The 25,832-nt window shown below is 43.4% G+C and overlaps 3 non-coding genes across 3 annotated transcripts; 1 reads left to right on the top strand and 2 right to left on the bottom strand.

Moving 5' to 3' along the window:
* Positions 1-6,899: 6,899 nt before the first annotated feature.
* On the top strand, positions 6,900-7,006 carry LOC120250942. Its single transcript, XR_005533271.1, has one exon. It is a non-coding gene; the product is annotated as a small nucleolar RNA R71 (small nucleolar RNA).
* A 5,298-nt stretch (positions 7,007-12,304) lies between these two features.
* LOC120250851 lies at positions 12,305-12,411 on the bottom strand. The gene has a single exon (XR_005533184.1). It is a non-coding gene; the product is annotated as a small nucleolar RNA R71 (small nucleolar RNA).
* Positions 12,412-24,848: 12,437 nt separating this feature from the next.
* On the bottom strand, positions 24,849-24,955 carry LOC120250965. The gene has a single exon (XR_005533292.1). It is a non-coding gene; the product is annotated as a small nucleolar RNA R71 (small nucleolar RNA).
* Between the last annotated feature and the right edge of the window lie 877 nt (positions 24,956-25,832).

Raw genomic sequence — 25,832 nt, 5'->3', positions numbered from 1 at the left:
TTAAGTACAAGGAAATCTCACTAAGGAATAAACCTACTCTTCTTCGGATTAAACCTACATGGAGGGCTACCAAACACCCGATTTCTCGGCGTGATGATACAAGTATCCCCTTCTAATCCATTCATGACCTAATACATGCGAGCAAGTCACATCTACATGCATCATTCATAAAAAGAGCTACGGATTTCTCCTTGGTGTAACACTTAGCATGAAAAACAATGGATTAGATCTCAAAAAAATACCCAAGCATAGAATTAACAAGTAATCATCCAAAAATACATGATAAAACCCCCCAAGGTTCACCAACACCCGGTGGCCTTGGGGGGTCTAGTGTGTCATCATCTCATAACAAAGCATACAATCAAGCAAAACATGAAACAAAGACATAGTATGACACTCCCTAGATGAAATGGTAAAGGATGAGGCGAGAATATGCCGAATGTCGCTTCCCCCGCCAAAGGAATGCCGAATGACGCTTCCTCCAGCCGCGGTTCTCCTTCCTTCAAGTCATGATCGATCTTCCCTTTGAATGATGTTGCCTTCTTTCCTTGAGAGCCTTGGACCTTAGGCTTGAATGATCTTCTAGCTTTCTTGCCCTTCTTCTCCTCCCCAAGGTCGCCCAAAATCTCCCAAATGATCTCCCAAAAGTCGGCCAGTAAAAAGTCCCCTAATCAGCCCTAAAAGTGAGTATATATACCCCCCGAGGCATACGGGCCGTATAGGGGTTGTATGGGGGTTGTATAGCACTCAGAAACCCTAGATTCGCGTTCCATACGGGGTGCATACGGCCTCCATACGGCCCCGTATACTGGGTAGTATGGAAATCTGGACAGAACACCAAATCAATCCGCTACTACAGTGCATACGGCCCCCATACAGGGTAGTATGAAATTCTTGTTTTCTTCTCTTTTTGCCAAAATGATATCTTCTTGTTCTCCATGGCTTCCATATGCCCTACAAAGCAAATAATAGACGATTAAGCGCGAAACGGGCATCAAACCTCACAAAATACATGCAAAGTGCATACGATATATATATGAAAACACCTACATTTAGACACTTATCAAACATCCCCACACTTAAGTGTTGCTTGTCCCCAAGCAAACAACTCATCAAAAACAAAGAGACTGAGAAGTGGCTAAATGCAATACCTCTGGCTCAAGCAAATATAAGATTCCAAAAAGCAAAGGATAATGAAACATAGATGTTGAGTTATAGTCATTAAGCATAATAAAAAAATATCCCTGTCTCACCCCTAATATATATGTGCGTGTAAGTGAATCCTTTATCTCATTTGCCCTCGATCCGGGTCTAGCTCAAGGACTTCAATCAAGACTGACTCTAGATGCTAATCACTCCACATACAAAGAATACTAAGTCTTAAACTACTAAGTGCTACTTCAATTGCCAAGTAAGATCCTTCTAATTCTATAGCTTGAAACTAAATCCTTTTTTTCTTTTCAAAACCTTTGGTAGGTACTCAAAAAGATCACTAGGGTTTTTTTATTTTTCAACTCAATATTCAACATTTTTTTCCCGAGTCCGACTAACGTGACTCGCATCAAAAATCATTTTAAAAATCTTTCTAGAGGATGCACATGTCTGGTTAGGCACAAGAGCCACCCAACTACTCGATTACAGTCTACATAGACGCATTCATGCTTCATTAGCAGAGGAATACTGACATAGACTCATTTTTTCTTTTTTCACTTTCACTCTCACCCTAGATCACATCTTCAGAGTACACTACATGCCACAAAACTCGGATTAGCTCAACAAGACTTAGAAGTTCTTAAGAAAACATTGAAGGATAGAACTTAGTGTTCTAAGGCCAAGTACTCAAAGTAGTGTGTTAAGCATACAAGAGAGTTAGAGTAGTCACATTGGCTATTCCGTGGCAATCGACAAAAAAATTCAAGTGCACAAGACAATACTATGGGGTGAAACAGGATTCAATAAAGCATAAAAAACAAGTAACTCACATCCATCATTAGTCCAAGCTAAAAGAATCTTACAAGAATGAATAAAGCCATCATTGGTAACACTAGCATGTAAACAATGTTCCTAAAACATGAAACGCACCCATCCCCACACTTAGTGTTGTACATTGCCCTCAATGTACACTAATCATGAAAAACATGCAAGAAGGGCCAATGCAAATAATAATAGAGGAGGGTGAAAAACAAAACTTCCCCGGTTTATCTTGTGTTCGTCGTGAGGTGCGACTCGATAAAAGGTGTGGTGAGCAATACACGTCTTGTCCGACCTCCGTTTAAAACTAGGAAAGCTCACCAAATTCCCTCAATGCCCTGCGAGGCAAAAAGGGGACATCATCATTCCACAAAAATTCACAAATACAAACACAAGGGAGAGACTAGGGAAAAGTCAACAAAATACATAGATGAAAACAAAATAAAGTTCAACACAAAGAGTTGGAAGGAAGAGGTCCATGCCAACTCAACAAAACAAAAACATAATACAAAACAAAATAAAGTAAAGTAGATAAAAAGTGTCCATGCTCAAACGAGCCGCTACTCATGACAATCCGGTGCTGGTGGTGGTGGCATGGCGGCAGAAGGAGTATGCGAGGCAGAACCATAGTATGAGGTAATGAAACGGTGAAAATCTGCCTCGAGTCGACGCTGTCCCTCAAGGACCTGGTGAAGCTGGTCACGGATCTCGCACTGCTCCTGATGCACACCCTGAATCTCTCCCTCAATCCCCCTCAGTCTCATGTCAAAGTCAGGTAATGAAGTAGTACCGGGGGTAGGAACAGGTGCGCCCTCAGGCTCTGACTCTGTGTGCTCTGTCGGCCGCTGACTGGACTCACCAGTGGCTTGGTGCTGTGGGGGCCTGCCCCTCATGTGCTCAGCAACCACCAAGCCAATCGCCCGTATGTGTGCCTTCCCGAGGGGTGTCGTACCTCCTACAATAGTCATGCCTCGCGTCTGCTCAAACAAACCCATGCCACGGATCAATCTGGTCACATAGGGCCCAATAAAGATAGCTCCCAATCGAGTATACGAGCCCTGGTGAAGGAATGCATCAGCGACAAGGTAGCCAAGGTGAGTAGGGTGCCTCTCAAAGATGCCATACATCGTAAAGATATCGGATTGGGTGACCACCCACTTGCTATCGGTCCGGCCCCAAAGAGAACGGGCAATCAAGGCATGAATGAATCTATGTGCCGGGTCGATCATGCGTGAGGCCTTTCGGGTCGTCTCTTCACCCGCCAAAGTCGCCCAATAGTTGCTCCTACCCACCTCACTCGGGAAATCAAGCTTAAGATGTTTGCCAGGCATGGATTTGATAAAATCATCATCATATATCCCCAAGTACTTGGCAAAGTCCAAATGATACATAGTGTGCTTCCTTCCAAAAGCTTGAAAACGGATGGTGACAATCTTCTTATTCCGCACGGATTCTCCATCTTGTCGCGCCTCAAATGTACTCAAGACCTCCAAGGTTAATTGACGGAAGGTTGGCTCGTTAATGGCAAAGAGTTTATCCCAACAATTGTGTGAGAGCCAATCCCGTACTTGACTTGCAAACCCAAGGTTGTCCACAAGTTCCCAATCAAGATAGCACAAAGTCCCGAATGGTTTTATCTTCAATCTATCATATCTCTCTCGATGGTGGGACAATTTGAAGACGGGTTCATCGGGTGTAGAGGATGGTTCGGTAGTTCTTGGGCGCTTGGAGGCGAGCCTTTTAGTGTTAGGCATCCCTACAATGAAGAAAAACTTTGATCAAGCTCAAAGGGATACAAGATAACTCAAAATAACATGGTAGAGATAGAGGAGACTAATGAAAAATTGGGTTTTTGGGACCATACGGCCGTATGGGGGCCGTATGGTCACTATTCACACGGCAAGAGTCTCCCCTATACTCATGGAATCGAAAAATTTATCCATAAATTTGAATGAAAATTCATTCACAACATTCACATCATCCAAATCAAGCAAATTGCTAAAGAAATTCCATGCAAAAGTCTCAAGAATACCCAAAAAATGGAAAGAATAAAACTAGGGCATTGAAAAAGCATACCGATGAAACCTTGAGAAAACAAGCTTTAAACTCGAGGAAGATCACTAGATCGAAGTCTCCAATTGATTGGGAGAAGTTTTTGGAAGAAAAATGAAGACATTCGGCCAAGAATCGAGAGAGAAAAGAGAGATAATTTTGGTGGAGTTGAAGAGAAATGAGAGGTGGAAGAGAGAGAGAGAGAATGAGAGGTCTTAAAGGGGGAAGCCCCGCCACCATACGGCCCCCATACGACCCCGTATGGGGGCCGTATAAGTGGGTAAATTCCCTCGGCCGAGACACCCAGCAGACTTGGACGGCCCCCATACGGGGCCGTATGGGGGCCGTCTAAGTGAGCACAGAGCCATCCGGATCGGCTCTGTGGTCAGCTTAGACGGCCTCCATACGGCCCAGTATGGCCGTAAACCTTTAAAGGCCAATCAAAACCATGAAAACCTGCCTCAAATGATGTAAAAATGAAAAAGAAAGCTTGACGACTTCTCCAAAAATGACTAAAATGAATAAAACGACGATCTAGCACATAAATTAACACCTACACATGTGTTTCTCAAGAAGTTGCACAAATATACCACAATAAAAATGATGAGAGCAATGTGCCAAGTGTATGAGCATGAACTTATTCACAAGCAAACAAGTCTAAGAAATACGAAAATTGAAATGAACTAAGAACTAAAAATACGGAAAATGCAAACAAATGCCTCCGAATGCTTGGGTTGCCTCCCGAGAAGCGCTTGTTTAATATCACGAGCCTGACGTACCTTGTTCCTTACCTCATGGGGGTTCAAACAATTTGAAGCCACCCCCCGGTTTCCCTTGTAGTGTTGCTTCTTCCCGGTAGATTGAATGACAACATTGAAAATACCTCGAATTGTTCATGAGTGGAGAGGGGTGAAAAATTTACTTTTCCTCCATGAGATGTGGGAAGATGAAGCTTGTTACCTTTCTTTTTTCTCCCATGGATCTCCCTCCACATTCTCTTCATAAATGATTCTTTTTTTTCTTTTTCTTTAGCATTAGTACAGGATACCCTCTCTTTTGGTGGCTTCAAATTGTGAATTGGAGGATGACGATGAGGTTCTTCTTCTTCTTCGTTCTCCAACTCCCCCAAATATTCATCCAAAGGATTTAAAGAGAGCACCTCCTGCACACAATCAGAAATCAACCTATCAGTTTCATCAACGAAATAAAGTGTGTCATCATGATCTAAAGAATGTTTCATGGCAGCTGGCAAAGTGTACACCACTTCCTCTTCTCCGACTCTTAACGTCAACTTCCCTCCTTTCAAGTCAATTAAGGCACCCGAGGTGCTGAGGAATGGTCGGCCAAGAATTAGTGGTATCTCCACATCTTCATCTATGTCCATGATGACAAAGTCCACCGGAAAAACAAATTTATCCACTCGCACAATCACATCTTCGACAATCCCACGAGGTTTTCTTGTTGATCGATCTGCCAACTGTAAGGTCATCCTCGTGGGCCTTAATTCATCCAAGCCAAGTTTCAAATACATGGTGTAGGGCATGACGTTTATGCTAGCCCCCGAGTCCGCTAGAGCATTCTCTTGGACTCCACCTTCAAGCATGCATGGAATAATGAAACTACCCGGATCTTTCAACTTTTGTGGGAGCTTCTTTTCTAGAATAGCCGAGCAATTCCCCGTAAGTGCAATCGTGCCTTCTTCTTCCAACTTTCTCTTATTTGTGAGGAGCTCCTTTAGAAACTTGGCATATTTTGGCATTTGAGTCAACGCTTCAACTATCGGGATGTTCAAATGAAGTTGTTTGAAGATGTTGATGAATTTTCTGAAGTGAACATCCTCCTTGTCATGCTTCAATCTTGTTGGATAGGGGATCGGAGGCTTGTACTCGGATGATTTTGGTGGTCCTTGTTGTTGGAACTTGTCATTTATGACCAGATTTTTGTCTTCACTGTTTTCTTCAACTAGCTTGGGGTCTTCCCCGGAGGCTACCCCACTTTTCCTGACACTTGGGTCAACTTCGACCCTTATCTCCACTTGCCTCCCGCTTCTAAGAGCAATGACCTTTAAGTGCTCTCTTGGATTGTCTTCTGTGTTGCTTGGAAGACAACCTAGAGGACATTCAGAATGTGCCTTCGCGAGCTCCCCCACTCGATGCTCAAGAGATTTCACAGAAGCTTGGAGGTTTCTTAAAACAGATCCTATTTCACTGAACTGCTCGGCGTGCTGAGTGAGTTGAGCATTCACCTTGCCAAATTGTGCATCCATGCTACTAGTTAGATTATTGAACCTGTCATTGGTACTGAGCATGAACTTGGCAAGGATCTCTTCAGTGGAAAACTTCCTCTCAACGGCCGGTTGTTGAAATTGAGATCCTTGAGGTGGTGCACCTCTTTGTTGTTGTTGGCCTTGGTTCCATGAAAAATTTGGGTGGTTATTCCAACCCGGATTGTATGTTGAACTATATGGGTTCCCTTGATTGCGTTGCCCCCCAATGTAGTCCACATTCTCAACGGATGCAACAGATGAGCTAGCAATCGGACATTGGGCTGCACCGTGCCCACCACCGCAAGTACTACAACTTAGCACCGATTCGGGCCTTGAACTACTGCCCATAAGAAGATCAATCTTTCGAGTCAACACGTCAACCTTTGCGGCTAAGGCATTATCACTACTTACTTCATAAAGCCCAGCAGTCTTTTGTGAAGATCCCCTTGAGGCCCAATGTGATTCATTGCTTGCCATTGACTCAAGTAATTGCTCGGCCTCATCGGGGTACTTGTTGCTAAGGGAACCGCCCGCCGTGGCATCAATGAGTTGGCGAGTAGCATAATTTAGCCCATTGTAAAATGATTTGTACTCGCATCCATGAAGCAAAAAACCATGGTGGGGGCACCTTCTAAGGAGATCCTTGAATCTTTCATAAGCTTCAAACAATGTTTCGGACTCCCCTTGTTTAAAGGCTGAAATTTGTTGCCTCAACTTCGCCGCTTTGCTTGGCGGAAAAATATCTTCCAAGGAACTTCTCCACCATGTCCTTCCATGTTTTAATAGATCCCGGAGACAATGAGGTAAGCCAACGATAAGCTCCATCTCTCAAACTGAATGGAAATAGTCTCAAACGGATAGCATCGTCCGACACCCCATTGATCTTGAATGTAGAGCAAATTTGGAGGAACTGGGAAAGGTGGTCATGCACATCCTCATGGGCAAGACCATTGAATTGGACTGAATTTTGGATCATGCCAATTGTACTTGCTTTAATTTCAAAGTTGTTGGATGCCACTGACGGTGCTTGAACACTGAACTCATCACCCGTAAATTGGGGTCTCTCATATTCGGATAAAGTACGTCGTTCTTCGGCCATGATTGTAGACACTCTATCCTCAATTTTGATGTTCTGTGTACCCGACCCTTCACCAACTTCTCTCAATCTCCGATGCAAAGTTCTTTCAATTTCACTATCCGGTGTAATCAAAGGCGACGGATTCGACCGTGTCATGCACAGTACCTTGCACAACCAAGAAAAATGATAGAGAGTTAAGATCAAGGGAAAAGAAAAACAACAAATGAGTAAAGAATGAAATGGCTAGAGTAATAATCTAAAAGTTTCCTAGAATTCCTTAATGGTCCCCGGCAACGGCGCCAAAAACTTGATCGCTTCCCCGCAAGTGTACGGGATCGCCAAGTAATACCTCGTGCAAAGACACGAGGATCGTATTCCACGGGGCTAAGGATCTCCTATTACTCCTTCTCGAGCTATTATCTAGCCTAAGATCTTAAGTGATGGATTTACTCTACTAAATACAAATAAAACTAAACACAAGATTTGCTAGCAAATTAGAGAGAACAAGCAATAAGCAAGCAAGAGAATCAATGAAGTACAAAGGCCTATGGATGTGGATCCCCTTGAGGGGTTATCATGCAACATGGATGATGATTTAAAGATGCAAGGGTAAATTGGACCATGAGATTCCAAGATTAGAACAACCCCAATTTCTCGGCGATTGAACCCTAATCCCATACGAACATAGATAGGAATTTCATCCAAATCTACATTCCTACGATTGCATTAAGTACAAGGAAATCTCGCTTAGGAATAAACCTACTCTTCTTCGGATTAAACCTACATGGAGGGCTACCAAACACCCGATTTCTCGGCGTGATGATACAAGTATCCCCTTCTAATCCATTCATGACCTAATACATGCGAGCAAGTCACATTTACATGCATCATTCATAAAAGAGCTACGGATTTCTCCTTGGTGTAACACTTAGCATTAAAACAATGGATTAGATCTCAAAAATACCCAAGCATAGAATTAACAAGTAATCATTCAAAATACATGATAAAACCCCCCAAGGTTCACCAACACCCGGTGGCCTTGGGGGTCTAGTGTGTCATCATCTCATAACAAAGCATACAATCAAGCAAAACATGAAACAAAGACATAGTATGACACTCCCTAGATGAAATGGTGAAGGATGAGGCAAGAATATGCCGAATGACGCTTCCCCCGCCAAAGGAATGCCGAATAACGCTTCCTCCAGCCGCGGTTCTTCCTTCAAGTCATGATCGATCTCCCCTTTGAATGATGTTGCCTTCTTGCCTTGAGAGCCTTGGACCTTGGGCTTGAATGATCTTCTAGCTTTCTTGCCCTTCTTCTCCTCCCCAAAGGTCGCCCAAAAATCTCCCAAATGATCTCCCAAAAGTCGGCCAGACAAAAGTCCCCTAATCAGCCCTAAAAGTGAGTATATATACCCCCGAGGGCATACGGGCAGTATAGGGGTCGTATGGGAGGGTCGTATAGCACTCGAAACCCTAGGATCGCGTTCCATACGGGGTGCATACGGCCTCCATACGGCCCCGTATACTCGGGTAGTATGGAAATCGGACGAACACCAAATCAATCCATTTGCTCACGATGCATACGGCCCCCATCTTGGGTAGTATGGGGGTAGTATGAAAATTCTATTTTTCTTCTCTTTTTGCCAAAATGATATCTTCTTGTTCTCCATGGCTTCCATATGCCCTACAAAGCAAATAATAGACGATTAAGCGCGAAACGGGCATCAAACCTCACAAAATACATGCAAAGTGCATACGATACATATATGAAAACACCTACATTTAGACACTTATCAGCTGGCAATCTATGATGCGGAGTTCACTTGAACCCTTGCTTATGATTCTTTATTGATCTCCCGGCTGATTGTAGAGCCTCTCGAGGATGCATAGATGAGGCTCAGCACTGATCCCGCCTATGACCCTCATTGTTCTAAGGCTACTACACCCATTCCCCCATCCTGAGGTATATTCATTTTTTTCTTAGTTATACCCTGACATGCGACCCTGCCAACATTGGCATCATTACACGACGTGACTTTGATTTCCTGCTGTCCATGCTTGACGGGTTCGAGCTACATTTAGGCTATGAGGTCACTGAATCTATTACGCAATAGTGGACTGACCCTTGTATTCATTCCATGTTTATCAACCCTTACATAATGAACTTGTTAGGGCATGCCTATCCTTGAAGGGTTGTACATGATGAGTGTTTTGGGTGGCGTCTCTTCCATGACCCTTGAGATCGTGTGGTTGATGGGGATGTTATAGCATATACATGGCACTCGAGGGGTCAAATACCATGTATGTTGACCTACTAATACTGCTCCTCGCACCTCCTCTAACAACACTGAGGATGTTATATGTTCTTTTTCAGCATTCAGGTGGCTACAGATGAGCACGGTTAGGATGGCTTAGCACTTGGGCATTGATAAGTGCTTGTGCGATAAGAATACAAAGTTTTCTTTCCTTGTGTGGAGCATTACCTTTGTCGTGTTTTAACGCTAATATGTGTGTATTTATGTTACTTTCATGCACGTAGGGTTATGAGACTGATTATGAGAGAAAGAAGCCAATGTGGGTCGTAATGCACCAATTTGGAGGAAATCTTGCTAAGGTTCAAACACGAAAACATAGGTCGGGTTCGAGATGCGGGAATGTGTGCCAACCTCCTCGTATTCGAGTTAGCACAACTATTTGGAGGGGCACAATGGCAGTCACATTCAAGCATTCCGACTTGTGCATATAGAACAAGATCTCCACCAACATATCCGTTATTGAAGAAGCAAAGAGATCCACGACGTAAACATGTGCCTGTTAGCATTACCTCAATGAAAGCACGGATTCGGGAGTATTTCGGTCTGGTACTGTAGTAGGGCACTGTGGCAAGAATACTGTACCAACACTATTCATAGCTGGCGGAGAAAACCGGAAAACAGAGAATCCACACGGGCATGCGGAAATTCCACACGCTTGTGTGAAAAATCACAGAGGTGCTCACACGGGCGTGTGGATTCCCGATTCCAGCCCTTTAAAAGCCGATTTCAGCCTCGATTTCAGCATTTTTTTTCTTCATCTTTTCCCCAACTTGAGAGAGGGAGGCGGCTAGGGTTTTGAGAGGTATTGGCTACGGCTTTTGAGAGGTTCTACGCCTCTAACATCGCCCGCCATTTGGAAGAAGGTTAGTGGGAGAGCTTTCATCGGCACCGATCCGGCAAGATGTATCCTAGGCCAAACAAAGGGACCCTTGCGATGAGTAGAGGACTCTCCACAAGACCATCGCCACGACTAACGAGAGGGTTTTCTATGGATGCTTTGTTTTTACATTCGATTTTATTTGATTTCTATGGAGCTGTACTTGGGTATTTGTGAATCCTAGGATATATTCGTTTCATTGAACCTCTTTATTATGTTTTCAATTAATTGATGTTTATTGTGAGTTCCAATCTTGGAGACTTGATTGTATGAATGCTCCCCTAGAGTGACACTAGGGTTGAGAGTTTTTCTTGGCAACTCTTGTGAGTGAGTGACACACCATGAGAGTTAGACAAAGCTAGATTGGAGAAGATTGAAATGGTGAGTCGAGAGGTAGCAGAGCGTCCCCTTTCCCCTCCGGTGTGATCTATCCTACCTCCACATTCCAAGATATCTTTGTGGCTATAGTAGAGTGAATGGGTTAAGGGATGACCTTCCGCTGGGGCTTAGTTGCGAGTGTAACGGAGTGAAACGTTGAAGTGATTTTAGCATCTAGGGCTTAATTGTGGCTAGAGATCTTTCACCTGGACCAAAGGGTTAGGCCTATACATAGGAATAGGGTTTATCATTTGGAATCCCTAGAGCTCATTGCAATTCTATGTGAGTGCGAGGTTGAGAGGTTATTCAATCTTTCCTCCGGCACATGTATAGAGTTAGGCATGGTTGACCTTAGATTTTGGATAATGTAATTAAGGATTTTCATGACTCATTGTTGCATCAATTAGGAAGTATAATAGAGGGTTCTTGCACTTGAAACAATTGTCCTAGGTGGATCAATATCCGGGTACACCATCTTCATCGATTGGCTTACCTTCTCCTTTACTTGTGCCTTCTATCTTGCTGTTTTTATTTTCGTTATTTCATATTTTGTCACACTTATCACTATTCATCTTCCACATTAGTTAACAAACACCTTAAGTGTCTTTATTCCCTACTCTCCACGGATACGATACCCACTCATCTGGGATTATTACTTTGACACCCGTGAACTTGTGGTTTGCACGCATATACGGACGTGTCAAGTTTTTGGCGCCGTTGCCGGGGAGTAGGCGTTTAGAGATAATTTACACTTTGTTTTCTTAGCTATTCATTTATTCATTCTATTTCATATTTTCTTATTCTATCATCGTTCTAATTTCTTTTTCTTTCTTTTTGGGTGCAGGTCCAGGTTATGACCCGAGGAAACCCTTCCATATTGATTGAAGGAGATCCCGAGCTTGAACGTACACTGAGAAGAAAAGGGAAAGAACCTGTGCAAATCTAGCTGATTTGGAAGTAGAAGAATCTAAAAACATGGCAGAACAAAATGAGCAGCAGCGAACATTATCCGATTATGCCAGACCTTCAGTATTGGGTTCACAATCGAGCATTGTGCGTCCCCCGATTACAGCTCAGAACTTTGAGCTGAAGCTGCAATTCATTCACATGTTACACCAATCCACACAGTTTAATGGTTTGGCGGATGAGGATTCGAACAGTCATATAGAGAACTTTCTCGAGGTATGTGATATGCTGAAGATAAACAGAGTGACGGATGATGCCATCAAGTTGAGAGCCTTCCCATTTTCCTTAAAGGGTAGAGCGAAGCAGTGGCTACACTCATTACCTAGAGCCTCGATTACCACATGGGAGGAGATGGTAGAAGTTTTTTTGCCCGATATTTTCCTCCCAGAAAATCTGCAAAGCTTAGGAATGTGATCTCGTCCATTGTATAGTTGGAATTGGAGTCTCTATTTGAGACATGGGAAAGGTTCAAGGAGCTTCTGAGAAAGTGCCCGCAACACGGATTCCCGGAGTGGATGATTATTCAAACCTTTTACAACAGTATGAATCTAAGTATAAAGCAATTCTTGGATGCGGTAGCAGGAGGTACCTTAGATAGCAAGACCCCCGGTGAGGCTCGTCAATAAATTCAAGAAATGGGGTTAAACAGCTACCAATGGAATGCAAGAGAGAAGAAAAAGTTGGCCGGCTTCCATGAGTTAGATGCAGTAACCTCATTGGCGGCTCAAGTGGAATCATTGAGTAAGAAGTTAGATCTCCTAACTTCGAATAGCGTGGTGGCCGTGACTACTTGCACCCGGTGTGGTGGAGGACATGCTCTCTCCGATTGCCCAATCTCTATTGGTGATGCATCTTCGGTTGAGAATGTCGATTTTGTGGGTAATGGCATGAGGAATCAAGGAAATCCATACAGCAATACTTATAATCCGGGTTGGAAGAGTCATCCCAATTTCTCGTGGAGCAACCAAGGTCCACAAAAGGCCATGTGGCCACCGGGTTTCCAACAACAACAGCAAGCCCCAAACATGGAAAACAGAGTTTCAGGTTTGGAGACCCGAATGAACGATTTGGAGAAGGCCTTAACTAGGTTTGTACAATCATCTGATACAAGGTTCCAATCAGTTGAGGCTACACTTCGCAACCACACCGCCTCTTTGCATAATCTTGAAAATCAAGTAGGGCAAATTGTGAAGTCCTTATCAGAAAGGCCACAAGGAAGCTTGCCGATTAACACCGAGACCAACCCTAGAGAGCATGTGAAGGCGATCACTTTGAGAAGTGGTCATGTGGTTAAGGGTAAGTTTCCGAGTGAGAAGCCAAATGAACACACACCCGAGGTTATAGAGGTTGAGAAGAGAGCAAGCAAAGAGAAGGAGGTGGCATCCCCACCTTTGAAGCCAAGAATCCCTTATCCCTCTAGATTGAAGAATGACCAAGGGGATGAATAGTACAATAAGTTCCTGAGTTTGTTCAAACAACTCCACATTAATATTCCTTTTGTTGAGGCATTGGCCCAAATGCCTAAGTATGCAAAATTCTTGAAAGACTTGTTGACCAACAAAAGGAAGTTAGAGGAGAGTGCTTCAGAGATTTTAGATGCATCTTGCTCGGCGGTTTTGCAAAAGAACATATCGAACAAGAAGAAAGACCCGGGAAGCTTCATCATTCAATGTAATATTGGCAATCTAGGTGAAGAAATGGTATTGGCGGACTCAGGGGCCAGTATCAACGTCATGCCATACACCTTCTTTCAAAAGCTAGGCTTGGGCGAGCCTAGGCCTACTCGGATGACTTTGCGATTGGTGGATTGAACGGTGAGACATCCGAGGGGTATCATCGAAGATGTGCTTGTCAAGGTGGACAAGTATATATTTCCTGTAGACTTTATAGTGCTAGATGTCGATGAGGATTCGGATGTACCCTTGATACTTGGGAGGCCGTTTTTGCGGACTTCCAAGGCATTGATTGACAAGGACAGCGGAGAGCTAACTTTGAGATTTGGAGATGACAAGCTCATATACCGCCTTGCTGAAGTCATGCGGCATTCTCTTGATTTCGCTGATACTTTGTATTTTCTAGACGCTACTGATGAGATTGTTGATGAATACATGCAGGAAATGTTCAATCCGGATCCATACAAAGGCTTGTTCGACCAAGAGGAGGACAATGAAGAAGTAATGATGCTTGGTTCGACGGAAGAAGTACCATCTATCCTGGTGATCTTGAAGAAGGTGCTCCATAAATTGAAGAGGGCTAGGAGACGCCACCAGAAACGCTCGAAGGCTATTGGAGACATGCATGAACTGAACAAACTTGGTGAATCATTGCTAGGAGGTCCCAAGCCCGACAATTCATCCTCTACCATCAAGAGATTTTGCTCATCATGTTTCCAAGCCATGGGTAAGAGGGTAACTTTCATCTATGAGCCACCGTAAGGTAAGACAAGGTACGTCAAGCTAAGTGACGTTAAACAAGCGCATCTTGGGAGGCAACCCAAGTGTTTACTGTTTTCTTAATTTGGTAGTTTAGTGTTGCTTGAATAAATTGTTGAGTGTTGGTGTCTTGATGTTTTATATTTTTGCTATAATTTTATCGTGGGTTTTCAAGTTTATCGTGTGTTTTCATGTGAATTTGGCGAAGTTTTGGTCGTTTGAGCTATTTCTCATGTTTTTCACAGGTATAAATTGCATATTGGGGCAGGCTTTGAGTGTGTAAACATGTTAAGAAATTTTTTGTAGAGCCTGTAGAATTTTCTAAGGCATCCAGAGAAAACACACGGGCGTGTGGAATTAACACACACCCATTGTTTTGTATTGCGAGCTCATCCAGAGAAGGAACAGGGTCATGGACTCGCCCCTGTGAACGACCATGCAATTCTCACACGCCCGTGGGTAATTTCCGCACGGGCATGTGAATTTATACAGAAATTGGCAGATTTGCCCAAAAGCACACAGGGGCGTGGACTCGCCCCTATGGGCGACCTTGTGAAAATCACACGGGCGTGGGTAATTTCCTCATGCCCATGCGAATCTCTGCAGAGGAGCTCTCTTCATCCCGAGAAGTCACAGGGGTGGGCGCTTGGCCCTGTGAGTTAGGCTTGTGAATGCCCACGCCCGTGCGGAATTTCCACACGGGCGTGCGGAACACTTAGAAATTTTTCTCGGATCTCCAGAGCAGCCACATGGGCATACGACTGCCGCTGTGGGTCGGGCGCACGGGTGTGGGTATTTCTCACACGCCCGTGTGTTTGTGTTCAGAGGCAGTGAGTGTTTTCCCGAGAGCACACAGGGGCATGCACCCGCCCCTGTGAACCTTCCTGTGGAGGTACACGGGCGTTTGTAATTAATTTCGGCACGCCCATGCGGATGTACAGAACTCCAAGAGCCCGAGTCCTTTTAAAAGGATTATCGTTTCTCTTCACCCTAATATCCTCCAATTGTCTGAGAGCACTTCTATATTGTTTCCCGACCTCATATCGCCAATTTGGAAGGATTTTGCTTGGTTTTTCGGCCGTTTAAAGCTTTCTCATCTCAACTCGATGGTAAGCCCTATCTTTGATTTCCTTCGTAAATTCATGATTTTCATCAATGAAACTAGTCAATAATGCTTCCTTTCTAAAATTAGAATGATTATTTATATTTAGAACGAAGTAAAAGCGTTGTAATGGTGCATTTGTGGAGTTTGAAGCGTGGCCGTGCATTTGTTCACTGCCCGTGGATCCACACGGGCGTGCGGAAATTTGGCACGACCGTGTGGATTTCTGCGGCTATGTTTAATTAAATTTGTTGATCAATTCCTTATCAATGTTTGCAGACTATAGGACCCAGGTCAAAGAAGCAAGCTGATAAGCGACTGCGAGAGTCATCTCCTGAGGCCGAGAGCATAAGATTCACTCTCCCTAAGCATCAAGCTTGTTTTGAGCATCTGTCGAGACTTTGGTTTGGACAGACTCGGTTCTTAGACACGAGTATATTGAGAGATTTGCAGTAGGGGGATGAGTTCGCTGATGAGGTCGAGGCTATCGTTTCAGTGGGTGGTTGGAGGCAGTTATTGTCAATTAGAGAGCCAGCCATCCGGGAGCTTACACTGGAGGTTCTCTCGTCATTTGAGTTCGACAGATCCTATCCAATATTCGACGATCTCGACGTAGTTCAGTTTAGAGCACTTGGACATCACTATGGTCTGAGTATCACTCAGTTTTCAATTCAGCTCAGCTTTTACGAGGAGGTATTTACAGATACTGAGGAGTACTCTCAGTTACCGACAGATTATCCTGGAGCTCTGACCCCATAGAGAGCTTATAGAGAATTATGTGGTCAGGGCCAGTATGAGCCTGGGGTGTCCAAGGCCACGTGCCTTTCCCAACCTGTGTACCGATATCTACATGCCATCATGAGCAGGTCAGTGAATGGCCGTGGTGATATCACTGGCGTTCTGAGCCGGCAGGAGCTTCTATACTCATATTCAATGATGCAGCTCATACCGAAACATCTAGGGCACATCGTCCATGAGTACATTCGACGTCAGGGCTAGTATGCCAGATTGGGAGTGATCTTCTCGGGTCGATACATTATGAGATTAGCTCTGGGTATGGGTCTTTTCGGCGCGATTCGCGGGGCCGAGAAGACGAGTATACCTGCGCCCTTGAGCCTGGAGACGATGAGATTGATGGGCATGGTCCGTAGGGTTCAAATGGGTGTTTATGCTCTAGTTCTACCGGTCCTAGAGATAGCCGAGGAGGAGGGAGATGATGCTAAGGCTTCCTAGCCTGCCCCCGAGCCTTAGTCAGCACCTATGGAGACCGAGGCAGCTCCCGTGACAAAGGACCCACCCCCCCGTGTGCATGTTTTCACCATCTCGAGCCCTGGATCGCTTTGAGAGGCTCGAGAGTGCTATGGGGATGATACGGACAGAGGTAGCAAAGGCTCGAGCAGAGATTGCCGATATTAGGGCTGCGCAGGCCGTACAGTATACAAAGTTCATGGCACATTTTAAGACATTACAATAGATCTTAGAGCGAGACATCAGCACATCATTTGTCCTACGGCCGAGGCCTCCTCAGGCCCCCTCGACTTCTTTGGCACCTCCATTCCCTATTCCTGCATCAGATGACCCACCATGTACTTTATCACTAGCAGTAGAGAAAGAAGACGACATCGACACTTGATTTTATTTTCCTCGTCTTTTACTTCCACATTTCATTTTGGACTTGTATACTCATAAAGGACTTTCCTTCTGAGTTTATTTTCATTTTGTATCTTGAGTTGTATTCATTGTCTTATCATTTGTATACTCGAGTTATGTTTGTTTTTATTGAGCTTCACTGAACCCACTCGTGTATGCGTGCAGATGGTCTTGTCATCATGGGAATTGAGACTTTGTCATGGGCACGGCCAAGGTGTTTCGGTACTTGGCTGTGTGGGTTCACAGTCTGTTGGAACAACAGTCACAAGGACTTAGCTCCATCAAATGAAACACTAGGAGTCAGGGGAGTATTGTTTTGATTGCTTCTCCCACATCTGAATTTAATTGATTTACATTATGAATGAGCTTGCATGTTTACATTGGGTACAATGTACAACTTAAGTGTTGGGGGGAGTTTCATAGTGCACGCATCTCTTTTATAGTAGTTTTGATAGATATACATGCTCACATAGCCAATGGCGGTTCACCTTAGTTGCATTGATTGTATTCTTGAGTTTAGGAGAATTTTTAACATTGAATGTTTTCATGCTCTAGTTTTTGCTTGAATTTCTAGGAATTTTCGTCCGATTGACACTTGTTAGAACTTGGGAGTTTGATAAGTGCTTGTGCGATAAGAATACAAAGTGTTCTTTCCTTGTGTTGAGCATTACTTTTCTCGAGTTTTAACGCTAATACGTGTGTATTTATGTTACTTTCATGCAGGTAAGGTTGTGAGACCGATTATGAGAGAAAGAAGCCAATGTGGGTCGTAATACACCAATTTGGAGGAAATCTAGCTAATGTTCAAACGCGAAGACATAGGTCAGGTTCGAGATGCAGGAATGTGTGCCAACCTCCTCATATTCGAGTTAGCACAACTATTTAGAGGGCACAAGGGCAGTCACATTCAAGCATTCTGACTTGTGCAGATCTCAACCAACATGTCCGTTATTGAAGAAGCAAAGCGATCCATGACGTAAACGTGTGTCCGTTTGCGTTACCTCGATGAAAGCATGGATTCGGGAGTATTTTGTGATGGTACTGTAGTAGGGTACTGTAGCAAGAATATTGTACCAGCACTGTTCACAGTCGGCCGAGAAAACTGGAAAACACAGAATCCACACGAGCGTGTGGAAATTCCACACGCCCCTGTGAAAAATCCACAGGGGCGCTTACACGGGCGTGTGGATTCCCGATCCCAGCCTTTTAAAAGCCGATTTCAGCCCTGATTTCAGCGTTTTTTTCTCCATCTTTTCCCCAACTTGAGAGAGGGCGGTGGCTAGGGTTTTGAGAGGTTTTAGCTAGGGCTTTGGAGAGGTTCTATGACTCTGACATTGTACACCATTTGGAAAAAGGTTAGTGGGAGAGCTTTCGTCGGGCCCGATCCGGCGAGGTGTATCCTAGGCCAGACAAAGGGACCCTTGCGACAAGTAGAGGACTCTTCACAAGACCATCGCCATGACTAACGAGGGGGTTTTCTATGGATGCTTTGTTTTTACATTCGATTTCATTGATTGTATCTAGCTCTATGGAGACCTAAACCCCTAGTGGGTACTTGGGGATTTGTGAACTCTAGGATATATTCGTTTTATTGAACCACTTTATTATGCTTTCAATTAATTGATGTTTATTGTGAGTTCCAATCTTGGAGACTTGATTGTATAAATGCTCTCCTAGAGTGACACTAGGGTTAAGAGTTCTTCTTGGCAACTCTTGTGAGTGAGGGATACACCATGACAGTTAGACAAAGCTAGATTGGAGAGGGTTAAGAGGGTGAGTCGAGAGGTAGCGGAGCGTCCCTTTTTCCCTCCGGTGTGATCTATCCTACCTCCACATTCCAAGAGTTCTTTGTGGTTATAGTAGAGTGAATGGGCTAAGGGATGACCTTCTGCTGGCCTTAGTTGTGAGTGCAACGGAGTGAAGCGTTGAAGTGATTTTAGCATCTTGGGCTTAATTGTGGCTACCGATCTTTCACCTGGACCAAAGGGTTAGGTCTATACATAGGAATATGGTTTATCATATGGAATACCTAGAGCTCATTGCAATTCTATGCGAGTGAAGGTTGAGAGGTTATTCAATCTTTCCTCCGGGACATGTATAGAGTTAGCATGGTTGACCTTAGATTTGGGATCATGTAATTAAGGATTTCCACGACTCATTGTTGCATTAATTAGGAAGTATAATAGAGAGTTCTTGCACTTGAAACAATTGTTCTGGGCGGATCAATATCCGGGTACCCCATCTTTATCGATTGGCTTACCTTCTCCTTTACTTGTGCCTTCTATCTTGTTGTTTTTATTTTCATTATTTTATATTTTTTCACACTTATCACTATTCATCTTCCACATTAGTTAAGAAACAACTCAAGTGTCTTTATTCCCTACTCTCTGTGGATACGATACCCATTTATCTGGGATTATTACTTTGACACCAGTGCACTTGCGGTTTACATGCATATATGGATGTGTCAGGCATTCATCTCTCACCTGAGCCCGTCTCCCCTATGTGTCCTTCTCAACATATTAGGGTCGATACTTCAAACCTACGGGAGCCTGGTTCTTCTTCTTCTAATGATGATGCAGACCCATCACTTGATTCACCATACGAGAATATTTAGTTTTGAATTAAGTAGCTTTCAATATTTCTATTTTATATTATGGACTTGTACTTTCTTTCGTTTCAGTATTTGTTGACTTATTCAGTTCAGTTAACAAAGGGACTCCCTTGCGAAACTAATATTTTTGTTTGTTTCATTTATACATTTGCATTCTGTATTTTTAATTTTTCTTGCTTTTCTTTTGTTGCGTTTGTTCAGTTTCAATTGTGTGCCTCTTATCTCATCTCAGGGATTGTGTGTGGTTGATTGGAGTGTGGAAAAAATGTTGAGAGCGGCAACATCACTCTTCATGTTTAGGAAAGTTGGATAAACTCCCCTTTAATTCTTTTTGTTCTCAATTGCTTATTTTCATTGCCTATGTTTGTAGAAATTCATAAATGGGGGAAGGAACCTATACAAGAACAAAACTAGCAAGCTGAAATAAAGGTTGAGACGTCTAATAACATGGCTGAGCAGAAAAAGAAATAGATGTCACCCTCAAATTATGCAAGACCTACAGTTTGTGGCATGTAATCTAGCATTGTCAGGCCACTGATCATAGCTCAAAGCTTTTAGCTCAAGATAGGTTTCATCCAGATGCTATAGTGGTGTGTACAGTTTAATGGTTTGGCAAATGAAGATCCAAATAGTCACTACAGGAACTTTTTAGAAGTGTGTGACATGCTCAAGATCAATGGGCCATGGATGATGCTAAGTACACTTAGAAGAAGTTGGGAGTATGTACTATAAGTATCTTGATTATTAATTATGATAGGCGTTAAGTGTTAATTGAGTTCTAAGTTTAAAACAGGGGAATTCAAAGGCCTACTAGCACCACTACCATGCGACTAGGTCTAAATCACTATGAACTTAAGATGGAATCTCTTCTACCCCAACTTCCTATGTTCGTCTTAAGTATAAGAATTCCTCGAGAAGAGACTTATCAGACCCAAAGCCTAAGGGACAATGAATACCAAATCTGAAAACCTAGCAATGCCTAAACCCTTAGAACATACATATATCTATCATGGCATGGGTGTCATCAATATGCGGCCATATCTACCTTATCCACATCAACATGTAATAATCAATTAAGAACAAGCATTGATTACAAAAACTAGAACAATTTATATTAATCAATCAAGATTCATAAATAATAACCGAGGGACCTAGGCATATAATTCCCCTTGAATTAGATTCTCATGGATCATACAAAATAAAGCATCAAAGCAGAAGAGAAACACAAGACCAAATAAAGAATAAATAAGTGTTTAATGTATTACTAGACTAACTCCCCCCAATAGTCCTCTGAAGATGGGGATTAGAGGGGATCCCAAGATTGTCCAATGATGTGTGTCACTCACCCCCCTTTGATAATGATCTTTGAAGATGCCTGTCATACGATCTTCTCTAATGATGCACATTGACTTACTCTTGAGAAATCCACCGGAATCCGTTTTAATATGGAAGCAACACTATCTTCCACCGTTCAGATCTTCAGAAATCTAACCGTCATAGCTTCTTTAGGAAAAGAGTCTCCACGAATTTAGGGAATACTGGGGTATTTATAGTAATCGTCTCTACCACGCCCTTACCACAAGTCTTTGCCCATTATGTGTCTTGACAATGGCCATTATAGATTTTACAATGGCCATTGTGAGGAAATTATGGCTTCTATGTTGTTACCAGTGGGCTCATGCTATCACGGCTTGATCATAGTAGTGGTGAGTGTAGACAACGGGTGTTGTGTATTGCCATAACGCTCTTTGTGAGTAGTGGTGCAGCCTTGATTCAGCAACTTTGGTTCATTTTGATTCAGCACATCCTCAAATTCACTTCTTTCTTCCTAAAATAGAAATAAAGGTCATTGTGAACAAAAGAATGAAATTTTATCATAATGAGACATTAAAAAAGTACAATTTCATGCGAGATGTAGTATAAATGATATAGAAAATATGATCAATTTAGCACTTATCATTTTCCATTCAACATTAGTTAATGATGATGAATAGATTGAGCGAAGAATTCATAGATGATGGAAGAAACCTATACATGAATGGAACTATCAAGCTAAAATAGAGTTTGAGGGGTCTGATAACATGGCTGTATAGAAGGGGCAATAGAGGTCAATCTTAGATTATGCAAGACCTATAGTTTGTTGCAAGCAATCTAGCATTACTAAGCCCCTGATCACATCTCAAAGCATTGAGCTCAAGCCCACTTTCATCCAGCTGGTACAGTAGTGTGTAGAGTTTAATGGTTTTATAAGTAAATATTCAAATAGCCACATCGAGGACATCTTAGAAGTGTATGACATGCTCAAGATCAATGGGGCCATGGATGATGCTACGATGGGTGTGGATGAATGCGGTGAAAGGGCATAACACTTTATATCCGGGGTGGCAAAATCAACCCAATTTTTTCTTGGAGCAATCAAGAGTAGCTGAGACCTTTGGCACCACTAGGTTTTCAGCAACTATAGTCTTTGAATTTGGAGTATCGAAGTTCAGGTTTAGAGAATTGGATGACAGAGTTGGACAAGGTAGTAACCAAAGACTACACTTTGCAACCACACTGCATCATTGCATAATTTGGAGAATTAGATGGGATGAATTGCAAAGTCACTTACGGAGAGACCTCAAGGAAGCTTACCTAGTAACACAAAGGCAAACCTAAGAGAGCGGCTGAAAGCAATCACTTTAAGGAATGGTTATGAACTTGAGAGTAAGCTCTTATAAGTGCTCGTGCGATATGAATGCGAAACGTTCATTCCTTATGTTGAGCATTACTTTTCTCGGGTTTTACACTAAGACCTGTGTTTTTATGTTACTTTCGTGCAGGCAGGGTAGTGAGGCCGAGTATGAAGGAAAGAAGCCAATGTGGAGCACAATGCACTGATTTTGGAGGAAATCTTGCTAAGGTTCAAACGCAAAGACATAGGTCGGGTGTGAGATGCTAGAGTACGTGCCAACCTCCTCTTATTCGAGTTTGGCACATTTAATTGGAGGGGCACAAAGGCAGTCACACTCGAGCATTCCGACTTATGCACATAGAACAAGAGCTCCACCAACTTGCCTATCATTGAAGAAGCAAGTGATCCACGACGTGAACGTGTGCCCGTTTGCGTTACTCCGATGAAAGTATGGATTCGGGAAGCTATTCAGGACGGGTACCGTGAGCGGGTAACACCGAGCAACACGGCAGCAAGTGCATGTAGCAAAGACCTGCTCCCAGCCGTCCGAGAAAAACGAGAGCTTAGAGAAAACACACGGGCGTGTGGAAATTATCCACGCCTGTGGAAATCCCTGCACGGGCGCGTGAAGCATCCACGCCCGTGTAGTCGCCCGATTCGACCTCTATAAAAAGCCGATTCAGCCCCGATTTTAGTATTCTCTTCTCCATCTTTTCCCCCAACTTGAGAAAGGGCTTCGGCTAGGGTTTTGAGGGGTATTGGCTAGGGTTTTGGAGAGGTTCTACGGCTCCGACATCGAGGGGTTTCTTTATGGATTCATTGCTTTTACATTCTATTTCTTTGATTGTACTTAGCTCCATGGAGAGCTAAACCCCTAGTGGGTACTTGGGTATTTGTGAACCCTAGGATGTATTCGTTTCTTTGAATCTCTTTATTATGCTTTCAATAAATTGATATTTATTGTGAGTTCCAACCTTGAATTCTTGATTGTATGAACATTTCCCTAGAGTGACACTAGGGTTGAGAGTTCTTGTTGGTAACCTTGTGAGTGAGGGACACACCACGAGTGTTAGACAAAGCTAGGTTGGAGATGGCTGAGACGGTGAGTCGAGAGGTACAGGAGCTCACCTTTCCCCTCCGATGTGATAGATTCTACCTTCATTCCTCGAGTTCTTTGCGGCCATAATAGAGTGAATGGTCTAAGGGATGACTCTCCGCTGCGGTTTAGTTGCGCGTACAATAGAGTGAAGCGTTGAGGTGATCTTAGTATCTAGGGCTTAATCGTGGTTAGGGACCTTCCGCCTGGTCCAAAGGGTTAGGTCTAAAATTAGGAAGAGATTTATCAATTGGAATCCCTACAGCTCATTGCAACTCTATGCGAGTGCGAGGTTGAGAGGTTATCTAATCTCTCCTCCGGGACATGTATAGAATTAGGCATAGTTGACCTTAGATTTTGGACTATGTAAGTAAGGATTTCCATTTCTCACCATTGCATTGATTAGGAAGCATAATAGAGGGTTCTTGCACTTGAAACGATTATCCTAGGCGGGGCATTATCCGGGTACCCCATCTTTATCGATTGCCTTACCCCCTTCTTTACTTTTGCTCTCTTACTTGTTGTTTTTATTGTTGAGAATTGAATCATTGTCACACTTATCATCATTGGTCTTTCACATAGCTAAGAATCTAATTAAGTATTTTTATTCCCTATTCCCTATGGATTCGATACCCGCTCATCCGGGATTATTACTTCGACAAACCAGTGCACTAGCGGGATATACGCAAGGGGACCTTGTCAAGTTTTTGGCGCCATTGCCGGGCAGTAGGCGTTTAGAGATACTTTGCAATTTGTTTTCTTAGCTATTTCACCATACATTCTATTTCATATCTTCTTATTCTGTCATCGTTCTGATTTCTTTTTCTTTCTTTTTGGGTGCAGCTCCAGGTTATGACCCGAGGGAATCCCTCAATATTGATTGAAGGGGATCCCGAGCTTGAACGTACACTTAGAAGAAAAGAGAAAGAGCCTGTACAAGAATAGTCTAATTCAGCTGATTTGGAAGCAGAAGAATCTGAAAACATGGCAGAACAGAATGAGCAACAGCAAACATTATCCGATTATGCCAGACCTTCAGTGTTGGGGACACAATCGAGTATTGTGCGTCCCCCGATTACAGCTCAGAACTTTGAGCTAAAGCCAGCATTCATCCACATGTTGCAGCAATCCGCACAATTCAATGATTTGGCCGATGAGGACCCAAACAGTCACATAGAGAGCTTTCTCGAGGTGTGTGATATGTTGAAGATAAATGGGGTGACGTATGATGCCATCAAATTGAGAGCCTTCCCATTTTCCCTAAAAGGAAGAGCGAAACAGTGGCTACACTCATTACCTAGAGCGTCAATTACCACGTGGGAGGAGATGGTAGAAGCTTTTCTAGCCCGTTATTTCGCTCCTGGAAAATCAGCAAAGCTTAGGAATGAGATCTCATCCTTTATTTAGTTGGAATTGGAGTCTCTATTCGAGACATGGTAAAGGTTCAAGGAGCTCCTGAGAAAGTGCCCGCAATACTGATTCCCGTAGTGGATGATTGTTCAAACTTTTTACAATGGTTTGAACACGAGTACAAGGCAACTCTTGGATGCTGCAGTAGGAGGTACCTTAGGTAGCAAGACCCCCGATGAGGACCGTCAATTAATTGAGGAAATGGGGTTAAACAGCTACCAATGGAATGCTAGGGAGAAGAAAAAGGTGGCCGGTCTCCATGAAATAGATGCTGTAACTTCATTGGCGGCTCAAGTGGAGAATTTGGGTAAGAAGTTAGATCTTCTAACTTCAAACAGAGTGGGGGCCGTGACTAATTGCAACTGGTGTGGTGGAGGACATGCTCCCTCCGATTGCCCGATCTCTATTGGTGATGGTTCTTCAGTGGAGAACATTGATTTTGTAGGTAATGGCATGAGATCTCAAGGAAACCCATATAGAAATACCTACAATTCGGGTCGGAAGAATCATCCTAATTTCTCATGGACTAATCAAGGTCCACAAAAGGCCATGGGGCCACCGGGTTTCCAACAACAACAAGCCCCTTAGGTGGAAACAGAGTCTCAGGTTTGGAAACCCGAATGAGTGACCTAGAGAAGCACTTTGCTAGATTTATGCAATCTGCAAATACAAGGTTTGAATCAGTCGAGGCTACACTTCGCAACCACACCGCCACTTTACATAATCTTGAAAATCAAGTGGGGCAAATTGCGAAGTCTCTCTCCGAAAGGCCACATGGAAGCTTACCAAGCAATACAGAGACCAACCCTAGAGAGCATGTGAAGGCAATAACTTTGAGAAGTGGTCATGAGGTTGAAGGTAGGCTTCCGAGTGAGAAGCCAAAAGAACATGCACCCGAGGCTATAGAGGTTGAAGAGGTAACAAGCAAAGATAAAGAGGTGGCATCCC

The sequence above is a fragment of the Dioscorea cayenensis genome, chromosome 19 (assembly GCF_009730915.1).
Source record: "Dioscorea cayenensis subsp. rotundata cultivar TDr96_F1 chromosome 19, TDr96_F1_v2_PseudoChromosome.rev07_lg8_w22 25.fasta, whole genome shotgun sequence".
NCBI lineage: Eukaryota > Viridiplantae > Streptophyta > Magnoliopsida > Dioscoreales > Dioscoreaceae > Dioscorea > Dioscorea cayenensis.
This window is presented reverse-complemented; position numbering and strand designations above follow the sequence as displayed.